The sequence below is a fragment of the Ursus americanus genome, chromosome 20, assembly GCF_024610735.1.
Source record: "Ursus americanus isolate L20-20 chromosome 20, mUrsAme1.1.p, whole genome shotgun sequence".
Taxonomy (NCBI): domain Eukaryota; kingdom Metazoa; phylum Chordata; class Mammalia; order Carnivora; family Ursidae; genus Ursus; species Ursus americanus.
The window spans coordinates 45,005,154-45,025,434 of NC_142146.1; the positions used below are offsets into that span (position 1 = coordinate 45,005,154).

Below are 20,281 nucleotides of genomic sequence, written 5' to 3' on the forward strand. Positions count from 1 at the left end.
TTTATTTTAAATATGTTTATTTATGCACTGTTAATTTAGAAAATAATGTATGCTTCTTTGGAGAAAAAAATCAGAATACTGCAAAGTAAAAGATGAAAGTCCCCCAGCAATTTATTTTTTATATAAAACATGATTAAAATTTTGACACCCTCCCCCTCTGTTTAACTCTACAGTTCTGTTTTCTCTCACGTTCTCTCTTTTTTGCTCCCCGCTTAGACCTCCCCCTTCTCCCACTTCGGCTTTCCCTCCAGATTCCTTTTGTGGGTTCAGTTCAGCCCATGGGGGTCATTCCTGCTGCGGGCGGCTCTTTTTAAGCGTAACTCCCTGCACCACTGGCTCCCTCTTGTGGCTGTACAGGGTCACTACATACCACTGAGCTGTCAGCCTCTTCCAGAGGCCTGACCCTGGGAGAGCAGTTCCACCCCCACCCACCCCACCCCCACCCAGGTAGCTGAACAATTCTGCACGTTCTCACGAGTCAGTCAAGATTCTACCTTCTAACTCTAAAGACATTCCCAGAGAGCAGTTTGGGTCTCCTAATAAATGTGAGCGCTCCTCTGACCCCCTCATGATTTCTCAGGTTCTTCTGTCTGTGAGGGTTTCCAAGATGTATCAAAAGAAGACACCTGCACTGTGTTCTATCAAAACACGCACCTGAACTGTGTTGTTTAATTCAGATTTGCTGAGAGTAGGGACACCTGGGTCGCTCAGTTGGTTAATCGTCTGCCTTCAGCTCAGGTCATGATTCTGGGGTCCTGGGATGGAACCTCTCATTGGGCTCCTGCTCAGCGGGGAGCCTGCTTCTCCCTCTCCCCCTGCTTGTGCTCTCTGTCAAGTAAGTCTTTAAAAAAATTTTTGCTGCGAGTAGAACTTAAACATTCTCATATGAAGATAAATACATCTATAAATATGTGAGGCGATGGATGTGCTCGTTAACTAAACAGAGGAAAGTTTTCACAATGTATACACATACCAAATATTTTACAATTTAATATGTCAATCATCCATGAATAAAGCTGGGGGGAAAAAGCAAAGTCTGCAGGGTTGAAGTTCGTGTGTGTGTCAGAGAATGCGAGGGTATGGGTGAGAGAAGTATGTGTGTGTGTGTTGTATGCAAATGTAGCTGGGAGGAGAAAAAGAGGAGTGACAAAGGGTTCTGCATCTCTTTACAGATCTTGGGGAGGAGGATTCTAAAATTCATCTGCTGGGCGCCTGGGTGGCTCAGTCAGTTAAGCATCTATCTGCCTCCAGTTCGGCTCATGATCCCAGATAGAATCCTACATCTGACTCCCTGCTCGGCGGGGAGTCTGCTTCTCCCTCTGCCCCTCACCCCACTTCTGCTTGCTCACTCGCTCTCTCAAGTAAATGAAATTAAAAAAAAAATTTTTTTTTAATTCATTTCCTTTACCTACAGATATTAAGCAATCAAAGTATACCAGCACTGGGGATGCTGAAAGGAGCCAGACATGATCCTGGTACCAAGGCTCTCTTCCACAACTAATGGGAGACAGTTTGTAGGAAACACTGGGCTGGGAACAAGCACTGAACGGCACAGAATCGGAAGATGTGAGGTTGAGCCTCTTCTCCCCCACTAAGTAGCTTTGTGACCTTTGAAATAGTGCAGGATAGTTGGAAGAAAGGCAAACAGGGACAAGGGCCCCCCCCCCCCCCACCCTAAGAGGAAACCACCCTTAAAAGGATTTTACACCAGCATGGAAGGAGCCCTCCACCCTTCCCCATGTGATAGGTAGATGACAAAAACCTGTTTGGATGACAGGCACAGGGAGGGTTAATCAGATTAAACAGACCGCCAAGGAGCCCATAAAAACCCCTAGACTTAGAAACTCCGGGGGCAACCCTCTGGGGTCCCCTCCCTCCCTGGGAGCTTTGTACTATCGCTCAATAAACTTTGCTTTGCTGCCCACCACCCTGGTCTACCTCTTCATTCTTCAAAGCGGCGTGACCAAGAACCTCAGGCACTAAAGGGACAGAAATTCTGTAACAGAAATAGTCACTTAACCTCATCGAGTCTCAAGTTTTCTTCATCTGTGAAACAAGGACAAAAACACCCCCTCATTTTTCTTCGTTGCCTCCTTGTGAGGGTCAGTTGAACTAATAGGTGAACATGCTCTGAAAACCCCATACAAATGCAGCTAGGTGCTGTTATTATTTTCAATATAATTTGGCTCCTCAAAAAGCTGTATTTCTCAAAATACTTACCTACAACTTGTGCCTGGAAATTCTGACCCATGGATTCACTCTTTAAGGGGTTTTCCTAACTGGCCAAGGCTTTCTTACCTGAAGGGCCCAATGGTAATCTGCAGCAGCTAGTCTGTCAGACATATCTCTCTGTGGATTACATCTCCTGGCATGCCAGTGGAAAGGCTCATGTGGGAACTGGCCTGGTGACTCACCCCACACAGCAGGCCAGGGTTCCAGCTCTTTAACTGGAACTCCTGACCATTGTGTTACCTACCCAGTGGCTCCAGCACCAAGATCACCCAGGCTGTACCATATCTCTCTTTCCCCAAGAGTTTCCAAGCATCGTCCCCATTTGGGCTGGGTCATATTTTTTGGTATTGCTACTGCTACCATAGTGGGGTAACCCATAGCTCAGTTCTGATACAAGTTTGTAGCAGAGGCCGACATGCCCAGCCAGTATCTCCTTGGCACTCACCTCTAAATACCAACAGCTGTTTTTGTAAACACCTGATTTTTCTTTGCTGAGGACAGTTTTGGTATGCCAGTGAGTCAAGCCCCCAGTTGCAGCCCTTAGGCAAAGACGGAGGAGGTGTGGGTGGATAAATACATAACTTTCTCATCCCTCAGGCGGTGGGTAACTGAGGAATATTCCAGAGTGTTTCCCAGTGGGATTAAGTCCCAGGGCCTCCCAGGGGCTCTTGCTTGATTATACACCCTTATTGTCTTCCTGCCCCTCCCTGTCTCTACCAGTGCTTCCTGGAATCCCCTCACAAATACACTACTTGCACCCAAATCCTTGTGTCTGAGTCCGATTCAGGAAAACCCAACCTAAGACAGTTGGTACTGGAAGTTCTCCTGGGAAGCAGACCCTTGTAATGGAATTGTGGAATCGGATCACTCAGCAGCCCAGTGGTAACGAGCCCCCATTGTTATGTGGAGCTTTGAAAGATTCTAGAAGATTCTCCCCTTAGCTTGTGGATAAGTTCAGTGAGACTTGTTTGCAGTACTGAAATGGAGTCCGTCGGAAGGATATGCATCAGCTTATGCAATAGCTATGTCACATCAGAGATACGGCGGCAAAAGATTATAGGGCTGGTTAATTGTTGAAGAAAACGACAGGCTCAGATCAGCCAACCATCAACTTAGAACGCAGCGTGAAAGCCAGAAGGCTTTGGGGTGCCTGGGTGGCCCAGTCAGTTAAGTGTCCCACTCTTGGTTTCGCCTCAGGTCATGATCTCAGGGTTGTGAGATAAAGCCCCAGGTCAGGCTCTGAGCTCAGTGAGGAGTCTGCTAAAAGTTTCTCTATCCCTCTGCCCCTCCTCTCTCTCTCTCCTTCTCTCAAAACAAATAAATAAATAAATAAATCTTAAAAAAAAAAAAAAAGCCAGAAGGCTTCTCAGGCAGCATTTTTAAAACCCTCATCTGCAGCTGGAGGGCCAGTCATAAAGAAAACCAAGTCTAGGACCGGATTTTCAGGCTGTTGCAGTAACAAGAGAAGCTGGCGTCACAGCCTTGGCATGTCTCCTATGGGGAAGTGAGGGCCATGATAAGAGCGGGACCCTGAGATAGGAAATCTGGGGTGATGTGCCCTAGAACCTCTAGGTTGGCAACAGTAGCCCCCTCCCACTAGCTAAGAGAGCAGCCCCCTAACCTGGAGATAGACAAAAGCCTCCCCCAAGCTGATACCTTGCTAGACAGTGTTTGCTAGCCTCAAGATTTGCTCCTGCATCCCCTCTTTGCAGCTATATTAATAATTACGGTCAAGTCTTAGTAAGGCTTGGAAAGTGAGTAATAGCCCTGCTATGGGAAGGAAGGGATCATTCACAGAACCTGGCCTGCGTTCTAATAGACTCCCAGGGGAGTTCTGCCACTGTTCAATATATCCATCCTGCTTATACACTGAAGATCTGAAACATCTTGTCCCTTCATGTTAGTGGCTTGAAATTGGCCATGGTGGAAGTATGTATAAACTAAAAATCAGCAAATGCCACACATTCATATCAGAGGTTTTTCTTCTCCTTCTCCCCCCTCAAGCCACTTCCCCTCCGCTTCCCCGGTCTTCTCCTTCTTGTTAGAGAGCTGGCCTATCAGCATACCACTGTGAGACAGGGACCATGGAAACAAGCCCCAAGTGAAAAATATTGTGCAGCCAGGGTGCCTTCTATTGGTTTTTATAATTAGACAGCTTCTCTTACAGAACAGAAACAGGATGCGGCCAGTAGTCCGTCCCATACACAAGCCGGGTTTAAGACCCCGGCTCCAAAAACCACCAATGAGCTGCCTGAGTTGCCGGCCCATATCGACCAATCAGGATTAGTTTTTTCCAACCAATCAGGACAAGGTCTTTCCAACCAATCAGGATGAAGCACTACTTTTCTTTCCCTTATTGGCAGAGTGGGAACCTGAGGAGGCACTTTCTCTACATCAGGAGGGCTTCCGCTTTGTTTTAGGGGCCAAGCTTGGCTAATTATTTTCTGTTGGTGTGTATGGTTGTTGGGTGTGGGTTGTCCTTGTGTCTTTTAGCTGGGTCTTGGCTTTTTTTTTGTTGCCTGGCCCAAGATCCCGGTTCTAGGAACAATTAGAACGGAAGGAAGACTGGTCCACATGAGTCCACTGGACCCATTTTGAGACTGACTTGGGCCATTTATCCCAGGGTTACATTGTGGTCCACTCGAACAGGGGCCACGGTGGTGTTTGGGGTCCCTTGTTTCCAGTTTCCAGCTCAGATCCTGAAAAGATCTAGGTATTCTTGGGGCGCCTTGGTGGCTCAGTCATTAAGCGACTGCTCGGCTCAGGGCGTGATCCCAGCATTCTGGGATCGAGCCCCACATCAGGCTTCTCCAATGGGAGCCTGCTTCTTCCTCTCCCACTCCCCCTGCTTGTGTTCCCTCTCTTGCTGGCTGTCTCTCTCTCTGTCAAATAAATAAAATCTTAAAAAAAAAAAAAATCTAGGTATTCTTTCCTCCGTGTATAATTACTGGGGTAAACAGCTACGGGAACCTTTAGGGAAGGGTTAGGGGAGGAGCTACCAAGTATATGTAATAATAGCATGTAGCAGGGTTCTTAATGTGCTCTGGCTCTGACGACTGACATCTAGAATCTGGATGAGAGCTGCCATTCTTCATTGTGGCAGCTGACACCAGCCTTTGTTCGTTTGCTCTTGATCTTTTCAGTTACGTAGGCCAAGAAGTTCCCCTACCAGCTCCCCTGACCTCCATGTGCACCATGTTCTAGCAGTCATTATCAAAGGCCTTTGGAGGGTTGTCTCTCTGCCTTGCTTGCCATTATGGCAATTACTTCCACCTTGCCTTTGATGGGCAAATGCCTCCCCCAACACACACATAATGACTAGAGCCGGATTCTAACCTAACACCCACTTCAGTCTTGGTCTGTAGAAGACAGCCACTGCTGAGCTGCTCAGGGATGTTGGTGTCAGCCCTCCTAACTAATGGGTTCTTTATCCAATGAAGAAAGTGTCTACTGTACCTTTACCAGGATGTGAGTCCTGATTCATGAGAGTGTCCACAAATCAAAAAGTTCTATCTTATTTCCTATCCCCCAGTCCTGACTCAACACTCTGAAGATATATTTCCATACATGTTCTCCTGGTCCCTCAGCCTATAAACAGGATGGATATATTGATCAGCTAGCAGAACTGACCTGGGAGTTTGTTAGAAATGCAGAATCGCAGGGACACCTGGGTGGCTCGGTTGGTTAAGCGTCTGCCTTCAGCTTGGGTCATGATCCCAGGGTCCCTGCTCAGCAGGAAACCTGCTCCTCCCTCTGCCTGCCATGCCCCCTGCTTGTGCTCTCTCTCTGACAAATAAATCTTGAAAATCTTAAAAAAAAAAATGCAGAATCTCAGGCTCATCCCAAACATTGAATCAAAATGTTTTTAATAAGCTCCCAGGTGATTTGTATCCATATTTAAGGATGAGAAGCCCTGCTTCAGAACTATCCAGAGACCCCAGCAGAAAAGAGTCTTCAGTTTCTTAGGTCTGAATAAAATAACTAACTCTCTCCAATACCATCATCACCATCCCCCTTGTTACTGTCAGTGACTGTCCCCATTATCATCATCGAGCAGTATCCATGAGGTAGGCACTTCATCATGGACCATTTTATAACAGCACATATGGAGCAGACAATGCCTTGCCCTAGCTGACCCCATTTCCATAGATATATTTGTAAAGTAAACCATTTTTTTTCATCCTCTGACAGGATTCCGTAGCTTATTTGCTTTCACTTAGAGTTTTAAATCACCTTCCCCAGCAAGTCCCACTTTCCCCAACTCCTCCACGCTCAACTGCTTCTCATCTGCCCAACATGCCAGGTTCCTTCCTCACCCTGCCCTTACACCTTTGTGCACTTACTCGAAGGCTCTGCTATTGTCAGAACAGCCAAAGACAACAATGCTTCAACTGGCAGGAAACAAGTCTTCACACTCAGGATTTCCTATTATGTGCAGCCTTTTCCAGAAACACAATTGCATCTAAAAATAGAAACTGCCTGGATTTACCTTCATCTCAACACAATGACTCCACGGCCACTGTGACTGGCCTTGAATGAGGGCCAAATACTTTGAAACACGGAGACACTCTATCAATGGAGGTGAAGGAAGCCACTTCCAGGGACTTCCAAGCAAGGGTAGGCAGCTGTTTACTTATTCCCCATTCTTTTGTTATTTTGCTTGATTTTGCCAGTAAGGCTGGGGTAGGAGGAAGGAAAGAGAGGAAGACAGGGGGCCATGGACCAAAAGGAAGGAATGCAGGGGAGAGGGCTAAGGAAGACCGGGAGGTGGGAGTGATAACTGTGGGGCGGAGGAGGTGACTCAAGAGAAAAGGAAAAGTGGCAGGTGTGTTGTTGAGGAAGAAAAGTGAACTGGAGAGGGAAGAGAGGAAAAGGACTGCAGTAGGATTTTCAGCAGTCTCCACGCAGCTGGAATGGTCAGGACTTCACAGCTAGCACATGGTTTCCTGAGAGTGGAGAATGAAGAGAACCACGTTTAATGTCCATGCCAAGTTTGGTGTTATTTCCTTCTTTACAATCCGCTGAGTAGCATAACTGCCTCTGGGGAAGAGAAATTCTCACCTCTATCCTCATTCTCTTCTGTCTGTGTGTGTTGGGGAGGGAGAGGGGTGGAGGATGGGGGAGGTCAAACAGCATCTTGAAAACTAGAGAGGTGTCTGTCCCGTCAACCTGAGACCAGAGAAAATAAGCTGCCACTAGATTGTATGGAGCTAAATGCATTTACATGGAATTAGGCTCCTGTTTGTAAAGAAACCACAGCCTGGGAATTAAGCCCTGGGATGGATATTGGAGGAGGTGATCCTGGTAGAGAGTTTCTAGTGATGATTCTGGGAGACCATTTTTCACGACCTGGAAATTCAGAAGCAAATGGGAAACTGGTAAGAAATCAGGAGACAAGTGCAGTGGAAGTTACCTGGAGAGAAATAAGCAGAAGGCTGGGAGCTTTCCAGGGCTGGCAAGCTCTCCTGACTCAGAATTAAGCAGACCTAAGGGTAGCCCCAGCTCTGCCCATTACCAGTGTGGGATCTGGAAGCATTCTCTTCCCTTCTATAAGCCTCAGGGGCCCTATCTGTGAAACCCAGAGGAGGACACCCACTTCATAAGATGTTTGTGACGATTCTGTGGTTTGTGAATGAAAAGTTCCACTTCCTGTTTGTTCTGTTCAGGGGATTTATAGGCAGAGTCGGGATTCAGGAGGTGTTAACAAAAGAGCTGTGACCTGAAGTGAGACATTGGACCAGAGAGAGAGAAGGGGATGCAAGGGAGCCAAAAGTAGAGTTCACATCGGACCTGGTGAATGGGCAGAGAACACTGGCACCTAAGGACCTAGACTATGTGAGACAGGAAGAAATGCTGGTGGTGGAGAAAGAGCCAGGTTCTTGCACATACTGTGCCTCAGGCAATGTTCCCTCTGGGAGCATTCCAGTTAATAAGTGAACATAGCGAGAATTAAAATTTAATCATTTTGCAACCCCTAGTGAAATAAAGGACCTAGCTACTGATCATTGTGTCAGTTATCAATTTATTGCCTCTCAGCCCCCTCACCACCCTTCAGTACCTGCTCTGTAATAATGGATTGGACTCTTGAAGCGTTTTTTACAATGAGTACGATGTTAAGCTTTGTCAGTAGAGGGCGCAGGAGGGACATCGCTGGAGGAAGGGGGCTTTAGTCAATGGCATTGGAGTACTGTTTTTCTTGCTCCTGCCACATGGCCTCTCAGCAGTGTTTGCTTCTGCCCCAGCCACATGCTTACGATGTGCAGTCCCTCAGAGACCTAAGAGTCCTAGCGTGGGCCCAGTGACCACCTTCGCCTCAGCACTTGTGATGGAGACACTGTGCACCCCAGGCCTCACTGGGCAGTGAAGCCCTGACTCCTCCTGCACTCTGTTCTCCACCATCAGCTGCCTTGTGCCTGAGGACGTTGGTCCTTCTGGTCCTCCCAACATGAATGCTGCCCACCAGGCCATCCCCCCATAACAGCACCCTGCACCCATGCTGGCCTGCATCCATGGGTTCCTGCTTGCTTCCTGGTGACTATGGACTAGATGTGGCCGAGAGGCCCAGTGAGCTTAACTGCCTTCATCTAGTGTCCGGCAACCAGACCTGCTCCAACTAAGTGGGAGCTTCAGTCTTCAGGGAACCCCCCCTTCCAAGCTCATTTCTCCACGAGTATTCTCCCTTAGATATTGGATACCATATACCATACTTCCTCACTGTTACTCTCCCATCAGAGTTAATCATTCTTTATATGACCACCCCTGCTGTGTGATTTCTGTTTCCTGGGTGGGCCCAGACCAACACAATAGGAATGCCTGCTACTAACCTCGTGAAGAGACAGCCAGAGTCACATGGCCTTGCTGGAAACACAACACACCTATAAGGTATTCTTGTCAAAACATCAATCTTGAATCTAAGCAAGTCTTAGACACAAGTATTCAAGAAACACACAGGATACAGGGACATGTCAAATGATACCATCAAATGCAATGAGCAAAAATCCAGGCTCTGGGAAACTCCAAGGAAAAATATCTCAAATTCTCCAACAAATGAAAGAAAGAATCTATAAATTAAAAGGGACTTAGAAGACCTATTAACCAATTAAAATTCATTGACCTTCTTTGGATCTGGATTCAAACAAATTGTTAAAAAAAGATTTATGAGACAATGGAGGAAATTTACTGGGCATTTGATGACATTGAGGTAATTATTTTTAAAACTACAAGAGCTAATGAAGGAAATATGAACACTGGATGTTTGATGATATTAAGGGAATTATTTTTCTTTTTGGATATGATAATACTGTGAATATTTTTAAGAGCTTTGATATTTTAGGTTTACTTACTGAAATATTTTTTTTAATTTTAATTTTTTATTATATTATGTTAGTCACCATACAGTACATCCCTGGTTTCTGATGTAAAGTTCAATGATTCATTAGTTGCATATAACACCCAGTGCACCATGCAATATGTGCCCTCCTTACTACCCATCACCAGTCTATCCCATTCCCCCACCCCCCTCCCCTCTGAAGCCCTCAGTTTGTTTCCCAGAGTCCATAGTCTCTCATGCTTCATTCCCCCTTCTGATTACCCCCCCTTTCTTTATCCTACTTACTGAAATATTAACAGATGAAATGGTATGATGTTGGGGATTTGCTTCAAAATAACCCATGCATGGGGTAGAAGTAGATGGGAGAATATATTGGCCCTGAGTCGATAATATCAAAGCTGGGTGATGAGTACACAAGCTGATTAAAAACATTTTTAAATTCCTACAAGTTGATAAGGAAAAAGGCAACCTAAGTGAAAAATAAGCAAAGGGTATAAATAGGCAATCCATGAGGGAAATATACATGGCCAAAGGAACATGTAAATGTGCTCAGCCTTGCTGTTGCAAGTATAAGACAACAATGGAAGATCAATGAGATTATGGGGGTAAATGGATATTCCCAATGGTATTACCATATTGAAGGACAATTTGGCAGAATTTTTCAAATGTAAAATGGGCATTTCTGTAAACCCAATAGTTTTGCTTCTAGATATATCTATCTTAGAGAAATGGTCAAATATATGGACAAGAATATTTGTTTATTGCAATATTTTTTTGAAATAGCAACACCCTAGAAGCAAAATTAGTATCCATCAATGGAGAAGTGGTTAACAAAAAGGAGTAGTTAGGACATGATATAATATATCCACATAATGGGTCCTCTGTAGCCATTTTAGGAGGATTCATGAGCTGACATAGTAAGGCACTCTAAGACATATTGTTTAGTGCAAAAAGCATGTTACAGAGTAATGTGTTCCGACTGATCCGATTTCTGTAAAAATAAAACTAAATTAATACACCTGGGGGGAGGAAACACCTAGAATGTGTCCCCTTAAAAATGGCATATTGTAAATGTTTACATTTGTGTGTAAATGTACTTATATACATATGACTTTGTATATACACATATTCTGCTTTGTTGATTTTTCATAATAACCTCATGGTGCTTATATAATTTACTTTTACTTTGTAAGTGTTTACTAAATTTGGCAGGAAATAAATCATTAGTGACCTGAGCATTAGTGATCCATCCAGGGCATGGCAGGAGACCAAAGGCAGGGGAGTGGGAGCATGGTGGAACCAGAGGCTATGCCCACAGCCAGGCCCTGGCCCACCCTGGCCCACCCTACTGCCTGGTCCCATTAACACATAGGTAACCAGCCAAGTTTTAAGACAGAGAAAGCTCAAATAAGTTTTTCCTATTTAAAAGGGTTTCCTCAAATGTGTCTTGTCATTGGACTTTCAGGCCAGCTAGTCCAATTCCTGATTTTTAAGGATAAGAAAGCTGAGGTCCAGGGAAGCTAAGGGAGTTACCCAAGGCCTCCAGATTATTTGGCATTTTAAAAAGGTCTCTTGCAAAGTACTAAGAGGACAACCAGGAAAGCATTCCCAGGAAACCTCTGAACATTTGGGAACCATGAGGAAGTAACTAGGGAATTATGTGTTCAGGATAAGCATTCAGATTAGAATTCCTGCAAAGTTGCTGACAGCCGTGTATGAGTGACCAGCATCCAGTGGTAAATCAGCAGGATCAGGAGAATGAATCATCCCAGGCTTTGTTCTTTGTAGGACAGCACATTTTTCTCTGGCTCTCTCTGTTCTATATCAGGGGATTGTTTCCATCAGGGTCACTGGGCTGAAGGACCCACTAAATCTGGCCTCAATCCTGTCTTGGCAAGCGGCCATGGCCAGGGTGATGGAGGAGTGTTTACACATGTCAGATCCCAGGAACATTTTCTCTGTTCTGTCTGATAAAGGCCAGAGTCAGATAGGCAGCAGTGAAGAGCACTGGATGAAGAGTCGGCTTGCCTGGGGCTGTTTCTGTTCTGCCCTGAATCCAGCTGTGTGAGATTGAACTGGTCACTCAAGCCTTTCTAAGCAGGCAAAATAAACAGGTGAGATGTGACTCCCTGCCCTTCTGTCTCAGGAACCTGCTTTGGGGATGAAAGTAGCTTCCAGCCTAAATATCCATTTTCAGAATCTGTTCTCTCAAGCAGAGTGAAGAGAAAGTGCAGGTTTATAGCCTTGACTAGTGTAGAACCAAGGTCAGATGTAAGGAAGAGAAAGAATCAATGTTGACCTCACTACCCTATCCAGGCAGAGCAAGGAGGCTTATCCTTGGAGCCAACTCTTTGTAGCAGCTGCCTGGAGCGCTGTGTTGAGAAGGATCTGAAGGAAAGCTGAGCTCAGGGAAGAGAGTTCTCCGGCCCATGAATCATCGATGTCAGCCATGAGTGAGGAGGGTGAGGACACACCATGTTTTTGTTACTCTTGCACCTAATTACTGTATTTATGGTCCTATAGCCATGAACCCAGGAACCCAATATGAAGCAGGAAAATGCATGTGATGAAACCTTTTCCGAAAAAAAATTTCAGGAAGCTGGCTCATTTGGGATATCATTAGTAGATAAGAGAGTGGCAAATCTGGATGCCTGGGTTCTGTTCTTCGGCCTGTCACTAAATAACTAATAATCTTGGAGGAAATCAATATGTTGGGATCTTGATGCTGGGATCCGTATGTTCTGGCTCTGCTGTGGGCTGAGGTGTGATAAGGAAGGCTACTAGAGGGTCTTTGGAAGTGGCGGTGACTTGTAGACCAGCCCTGATGCTCCCGCAGCCACAGGAAGTGTTTTTTTATGGGCAGTTTGGCCCAGTTTTGTCTTGTTTTAATTAATGCTGTAATTGTACAACATTAAAAAAATAAGGTGAATTATAAATTTTTCAATTATGATACGTAAAAAGGGCAGAAAAGAGAAACCAAAAGAAAATTACCCATATTCCTTTTTTTTTTTTTAAGAGTAGTGGGGAGGGGCGGGGAGAGAGAGAGAATCTTCGGCAGGCTCCATGTCCAGTGCAGAGCCTGTCACAGGGCTGGATCTCACAACCCTGAGACCATGACCTGAGCTGAAATCAAGAGTTGGATGCTTAACCAACTGAGCCACCCAGGAGTCCCCCCAGAATTACCTGTATTCCCATCACTCAGATCCAACATTTGATATCTTGTATTCCCGTGATCTGAAGAGAATTTGATGTAAATGTCTTCTGTGATAACTAATAGAGTCACTTTTTTGGGCTCATGTTCAAGAAATTGAACCACAAACCAAGAGAATGTTGTATATTAAATATTCATTAAATAACTATTTAACACAATTAATTGGTAATAATAATTTCATGTTATTTTATTATCATTATTATTATGAATGACTAACCAGGGCCAAATGAGGGTGACACTCTTTACACCAGCATCACTTCTAACTTTGCATATGAAATTGAAGGCAAACCAGGCTCTTTTTGAAATTACATGTAAAAGTGAGTGAGGACCAGAAAGTAACAAATAAAAATAATAAACTATTTTTAAAATTTTTATTTGATGCTGCTAACTTATCTTATTTGATAAAATAAAAATGAAAATCACTTGCAAGTATGAAGGAAAACCCTAGGGTGGTTTTCCAAGGCGGGGTGAAGCATCATAATACACAGTACTATTTAAACCTATTGGCTCTGACGTCAGACGGGCTGAAATCCTGGCTCTCCCAAATAAGAAGGATAATAGTCTACTACTTCATAGGATTGTTGTGAGGATTAATTGAATTAACACATATATGTAGGTGAATTTATGTATCAACTTGACTGAGCCAACTGAGTAAAGCAGATGGCCTTCCCGAATGTGGGTAGGTCTTAGCCTATCCATTGAAGATCTCTCCTCTCTGCCTGACTTCAAGCTGGGACATCAGTCTTGTCCTGCCTTCAGATTCAACTTGAACTGGAACTATATCCTCAAGTCTCCTGGGTTGCCTGCTTGCCAACTGCAGGTCTTGAGATTTCTCAGCTTCCATGCTCATGGGAGCCAGTCCCTTACTATAAATCCTTTTACGTATGTGTACATATATATCTTATTGTTGTGTTAGAGTTCTCCAGAGAAACAGAAACATGTCAAGTCCTTAGGACATTGTCTAGCACATACCAAGCACACAATAAGTGTGCTGTTAGATGCATTATGTTGAACCAAACACGAGGAAATTAATTCTGCATTGGGCTCCCTTGGAAGATCTCTATGTACAGAGCAGAAACTGTTGCTAGGACTGAGAAGAGGAGTCCCCTCGCCACAAGAACTAAAATGCAACAACAAATGCCAGAAGGTTCTCAAGTTCAGAAGCTATGCCACTGAAGTTGTAGTTCAGAGCCTCTCCCTCTCCCATCTACACAGCACACCATTGCCAGAACATTCTTTCTAAAGTGCTTTCTAAAATGCTACCAGCTAAGGGCGTCTGGGTGGCTCAGTCAGTTAAAATGCTAGCTGCACATTGAGGGTGAGCTCATTCATTGATCCCATGCATATCTATTGAGGCACGGGCGTGGCCCTGGGGATAAAACAGTGAGTGAAATACCACATCCCTGTCCGGGGAGCATGGAGCCTAGCGAGGAAGCCAGACACCCACACATACAGGCACCTCTCTGGGCTTAAACTGATACAGCAACAAAAAAGAACAACAAAGAACTTGGTGCTGTGGAGGGGATCACTGAGGAGACCCTAATTCAGAAGGCTTTCCTGCAACTCCCTTTACTTCATACCCACCTCATCCCAGTGCATCATTTCGATTTAGGTTCGATGACTTTTTTTGTCTTACAGATACTACGGACAGTCACTCACAAATGGGAGGCCTCTCAGAGTGGGCAAACCAAGGACATGACAGCATTTGCCCCAGATTACCCACCTCAGGCATGGAGGGATCTGGATATGAACTTGGATCCATCTTCTTCCTCCTTTCCGCTCCTCTTATCCTCTCCCATTCTCCCCCTCCCCCAGCATCACTGGGGAACACCCACTCTGCCTTGCCCAAGCTGTTCCCAGTTGTCCTGCTTCTCGCTGCTGCTCAGCTAAGCCCCTCTGTGTGGTCCAACCCTAAGTGCAATGGGAGAGGAAAGAAGGAGGGGCCGGCACAGGCCGAAGGCGGTAAGGAACACGAGGGGGTTTCTGTTGGACCTTGAAGGCTGTGTGGGATGTAGGATTTAGGTAAGAGAAATGTGGAGAACTAGGGCCTGGATCTGGAGAGCCATGGAAGAGGTACTGCATGCTGCCAGTGACCGACACGAAGCCGTCTGAGCGGTCTGGGAGAGCTGTAGGAGGTGGGATGTTAACGGGGCTAGGCAAGTCAGGGTCGTATTACCGTGGAAAAAACAGACAACATGGCTGCCCTCAAGGAATCCTCTACTGACTGGAAATTCAGAAGAAAAAAAAAAATTCCTTTTAATAACTCCTCATGCCCAGGCACAATTCTGGGCACCGCATAGTTTCCAAAGTTCAATACCAGACTGACGGGCTGAAATTCTTTTGAACTCAGTAGAGAGCCGACTCCAAACCTTCCCATCTGCTGACTCCTTTGTACAGGAAGACCACATTTTCCATTTGCCTTAAAACAGCTTAACATTTTTGCTGCATTACTGAGGCCACTTTAATTTATCACTTTGTTTTAAAGAACCACACCATCCAAAAATAGCACAAAATTACTCATTCTGTTTGAGGGTAGATGGTACTGTAACCTTTACAGGAGGCGTGTAATCTCTCATTGATTGGGCCAGTGTGAATACAGTCCCGATTTTCTGTGCGTTCTAACGGTCTCGAACGGGAGCTGCTCAGTTTTTGTGAAGCAGGTTACCTGTTTTTCTCACGGCCAGAGCCACTGAAGGAGGGCTGAGCCGCCTCAGAAGGAAGCTGCACAGCTGGGCTCTGAATCCTCCCTTGTCCAGGCTCAGGCAGGCTTAGATATTTTAGAAAGAGTTGACTTACCAAACCTTCTCTCTCCCAGCTTTTCGTAATGTTATTTCATGTCTCTATTTCTAAAGCGTTTAGTTTTTCATGGGATTTCATATTTTAAGCATAGAAGAACATAGTTTAGGATTTCACTGGGGCCTGGCAGATCATTTGAAGAGAGAATTTTTTGAGAAATAGAAGTCAGGGCTGTTTTTTCCAGAAATTTTGTTGGGGTTATTTGTGATCGCTCTTATTTTTATAGCGATTATAGTTTCCCCACCACTTGCCTTTGCCCCTCCCCCCCCAAGTACATAAAAGGGACTCCTTTGAGTGGTCTGTCCTGAAAAATCACCATAATGGAATATATATGAGGATTAGGCATAGAAATGTCAGGCCTTATTAAGTCTCAGTAGTCAAACTCGCTCTTGTGTTTCCCATTACTGCTCCAGTCTTTGAGACCTTCCAGAGAGGAAGAATTCTGCCTGTCCCATAGGAAATGCAGCCCTTCCCCCAGACTTAGCAGAACCTTGCCTGGGGTCAGTCATTATTGGAAGCCTGCAATGTTTTCCACTTTTGTTGACTTTTAGAAAATTCTATTTCAGAGGAGACCTTTGGGAGCTTCATGTAATCAAATTCTGTCAAGGAGGGGAAAGTCTAACTGTTAGTATATTATTAAATGCCCTGTATAACCACAGAATCTGGGCATTCATAATCCCTCTCCCCAAGGAGCTCAGAGAGCTTTGGATACATTACTTTCTTTTATTCATCCTCACAAGGGACACGAAGAAAAAGAGGGGGCCAGACTCTTTAAACAATCCTCCCGGCGTGCTCAGCTGTCATAGTGGCATAGTCCTTATTTTCCATCCTGGGCTTCTCTAACTCAGGAGAAATGTGGAAACTTGACAAAGCTTAGAAGGAACCTAAGATAACGATGAAAGGGAGAGCCACCAGAATGGGGGCAGCTGTCAGGGTTTGGATGCACCCCTGCTTTTGGAACAACGCAATGACCTTGTAAGCCCACCTGTGAGGGAGGAAAGAGGGTAGCTTCTTTACTGCCTGGGAACCAGCAGATGACTTCAGGAGCCCAGAAATGAGCTATTGGCCCAGAATATACCTTGCTCAAAAGGCAAGCTCCCCCACCTTCTGCTGCCAAGGAGAGCTGCTGACACATCTCCCTGGCCATCTTCCACTTTAAAGAACAGATCTGCTGATCAGCACAGACCCACCTTCCTGCGGGCTGCCAAGAAGTATCTGGGTTAGTGGGAGTTTTTAGCTGTAGAAGCAGCCAGGCTAGGATGTGAACTAGGGTGACCCCGCGTTGCAGTTTGTGGCTGGAGTGGCCATGAGCACTCTCTCGGGGGGGAAAGTCCCTGATGTCAGACCAGTCTCTAGGCAAAAAATAAACCTAGACGCAGCTATCTCTTCCCTTCGGGCATCTATATTCCCCCTGGAGTGTTAGAAACCTTAACACACATTGACATCTCTTCCCCAGGCCTTTATTCGTTTGTAACTTACTTTGCTCAATCTGCTTTACAGAAAAGATTTAATGAAATTATTCTTGGTGACATTCTGTTGCTTCTCCCAGGGGTATTTGCATTTGTAAAAGAACCAAACTTGAGGTCAGAGAGTAAAATTAATATAGATGAGGAATTGGAGAGTCTGGTGGAGAAAGCATTTTAGCCATAGTACATCCCTCCCCTAGGCATAGGTTATCCCAGAAGCGGGGCAGATGCCGGTTCTTCCTTCTCAAAAATGTGGGACATAGAAAAGAGTAGCAACGAGCGGGGAGATTTATCACGGGTTTACCAGCCGAGTGACTCTGGCCTGACGCCCCCACCTTTCTGGGTGTTGGTTTGCTTCTCTGAAGAACAAAGGACAGAAGGAAGACCCAGTCCACACCATTCCTTCCACCACCTCCTTTTCTCGTGCGTCCTCCTCCTCCCTCACTGCTGGGGTGACTGTATTGATGGCGGAGTTTGCTCCAGGCCAGCTGTATAAGCCACAGTGGGAAATAATGGCCAATCGCCAGTCGCCCCAGAATTTCTATGTAGGTTGAATAGGGAGCAGCAATCTGGTGGAAGGGTGGAGCTGGCAGGCGTGTGTTTTACATAGGATGGTACCCTCCCCACCTCCACCCCAAGCCACTCTGGCTCTAATACTTACCAGCTGATCTCCAAGATACTTTCTAGCCTAGAGTTTTAGGATTCAAATGTCAGCCTCAACTCTGGGGTCTGACCCAATGGCTACTTCTTCAGCTGGATCCTCTCTCCAACCCTTCTGTGTGTGTGTGTGTGTGTGTGTGTGTGTGTGTGTGTGTGTGTGTGTGTGTGTGTGTTTAAGGTTTTATTTATTTAGTTGAGAAAGAGCACAAGCAGGGGGAGAGGCAGAGGGAGAAGCAGGCCCCCTGCTGAGCAAGCAGCCCAAGGCGGGATTCGATTCAGTGACACTGAGATCATGACCTGAGAGGAAGGCAGACGCTTAGTTTAACTGACTGAGCCACCCAGGCGCCCGCCCCCTTCTGTGCTTTCCGCCTTCCCTCTCTTCTGCTCTGCCCTTCCAGGTCAAGCAGGCTGGAGAACTACAGTCCCCTCGCTGCGGCAGCTGTGAGCCTGCCGGGGCCTTCCCTGGCTTACAAAGTTGGGAGTGTGGTGTCGGGAAGCCCTCCGGGCCCCAGCAGCCCCGGCAGAGTCTCGAGGCCCGGCAGGGCTGCCGCTGGAAAGGGAGTAACAGCCGGTTGTATCAGAGCAACCCGCCCGAGAGCCGCCGGCGGGGCACGGGGACAAGCGCTAACACAAATTACAAACAGAAACTGCAAAACAGGTATTGCTCTGTGTTAGTCCGTGGGAGCCTCCTGCCAAGATCAGAGCGGTCCCCACGGATACGGTGAGTGTGGGGAAGGCCGGAAAAGGGACCGGCCGGGGCCGGCGACACTTTCTGCAAGGCTCTTCTTAGTCCGTACACCTTGTTCCGTCTCAGATGCTACCCAAATGATTCACAATCGAACGTTGTTGGCTTCAACGCAGATTTATAGGGAACTAGACCAAGCGTCCACTTCGTCAGGAGCGGGTCACCTGGCGGCCCTTCAGTTTGGGTCACCCGTGTGTCCCTGGGCAACGTGCTAATCGCGGTACTAGAAGCTGAGGACACACGGTGAGCTCCTCCCCTCCCCTCCTGGGCCAGGTGCACAGGCAGGTACCTTCCAACTGATCTGGGACGCAGAAAGAGCCAAGGGAGCGGGGAGGAGGGGCCGCCGACTCACAGGGCCGGTGGGCGGGGCCTTGGAAGAGCAACTTGAGGCGAGGCTGGCGGGTCGAAAGGACTTCCCCAGGTGAGCGGGAGGAAGGAAAGGGCATTCCCAGCAGGGGGAGCTCTCCTTTTGTACATTGCAGGGAACTCAGGTGGGAGATGGAAAGGAAGCCATCAGGGTAAGAAAAAGGATTGCCTACTCTGCCTTTTCAATTCCTCTCACCCGGCTCTGATTCCGGAAGACAGAGAGGAGGTGAAGGACGGTTTCTAGCAGCTTAAAGGAGGTAGGATAATATTGGAGTGCTGTTTCTAGTAGCGAGAAAACCAACAAAAACCCAGCCTGCGAACAGGAATGTCCATGCATAGGGAAATAGTTAAACAAATATGGTACACCCAGCTATTTCAGGGGCAGTGTGTAGTCATTAAAAGGAATAAGGTAAATCTACACGTGCAAACACAGAGAGAGATCTGAGGAACATCGTTAATAAAAAAAAAGCAAGTAAAAGAAAAATATGTGTAATTATAAATGTTTCTGTTTATGTAAAGAGATATGTGGGGGTTTTTTTGCATTTATGTATTTTCTGTGCATTTACATATCTACACACATACAAACACACAGAAAAAAGTCCTAGAAAGATATTCAGCTTCTCCGGAGGGGGTTGGGGTTGGAGGATGGCAAAGGAAAAGGGACTTTAACTTTTATTTAATTCACTTCCATGTTATTTACATTTTTATAAGATCATGTATTACTTGGGTAATTTTTTTTCCAGTGGGAGAAAAAGCAACTGAATCGAAAGGCAAAGATCCTTCAAGAAGTCCTAAAGAGCGGTCTTTGCTCCTTCCCTTGACTCCCCGCAATCACCTAAATCCAGGAGAAACTGAGAGGCCCTAGAAGCTCCCCTCTGCAACTGGCATCAGGAATGAAGTCAACACAGAGAATCAGAGTAAAGTAGTGTACTAGGAGTACTGGGTTTGTTTGCAGGCTTCCCTATTGTTGGAAAAAGATGGTTTATTTGATTTACTCTCAGGAGTTATTTTTCTAGCACCAAGTAACTCAAGGGAGCCTTTTTGTGATCACCTACAAGTAAATAAAACAGTAATACTGCAATTAAAATAAATCATGAATCAACATTAATGCTGACACAAAGAATTTCGTGAATTTGTATTATAATGTTGTGTCAGAGGCTATTGTACCTGGGGCAATATTTTCTAAAATGTCTCCTCTTATCCAGTTCCCCACCCCACCCATCCATCCATGGTTTTATTTGATCAACCACAAAACAGAAGTATCCAGCACTAACAATGCTTCAATGATACACTGTTAGAGTACTTTCCACCAACACCACGTGGGCTTAGGGGTCATCTACCCCTTTAGAGTCTCCTCTGCAGAAGGGGTAGGTGCTGTGTCAAATAAACCCCACTAGACCACGAGGAGTCCCTGATTATCTGCGAGATTCCTTTCCTGGACTTTGGTTCAAGTCAGATATAGAAAGAGTTTGCTG

At 45.8% G+C, this 20,281-nt stretch overlaps 1 long non-coding RNA gene across 1 annotated transcript; it reads left to right on the plus strand.

Annotated features, from left to right (window-relative positions):
* Positions 1 to 17,995: 17,995 nt before the first annotated feature.
* On the plus strand, positions 17,996 to 19,914 carry LOC148108421 (uncharacterized). Its single transcript, XR_015727899.1, has 2 exons — positions 17,996 to 18,416; positions 18,510 to 19,914. It is a non-coding gene; the product is annotated as an uncharacterized LOC148108421 (long non-coding RNA).
* The last annotated feature ends 367 nt before the right edge of the window (positions 19,915 to 20,281 follow it).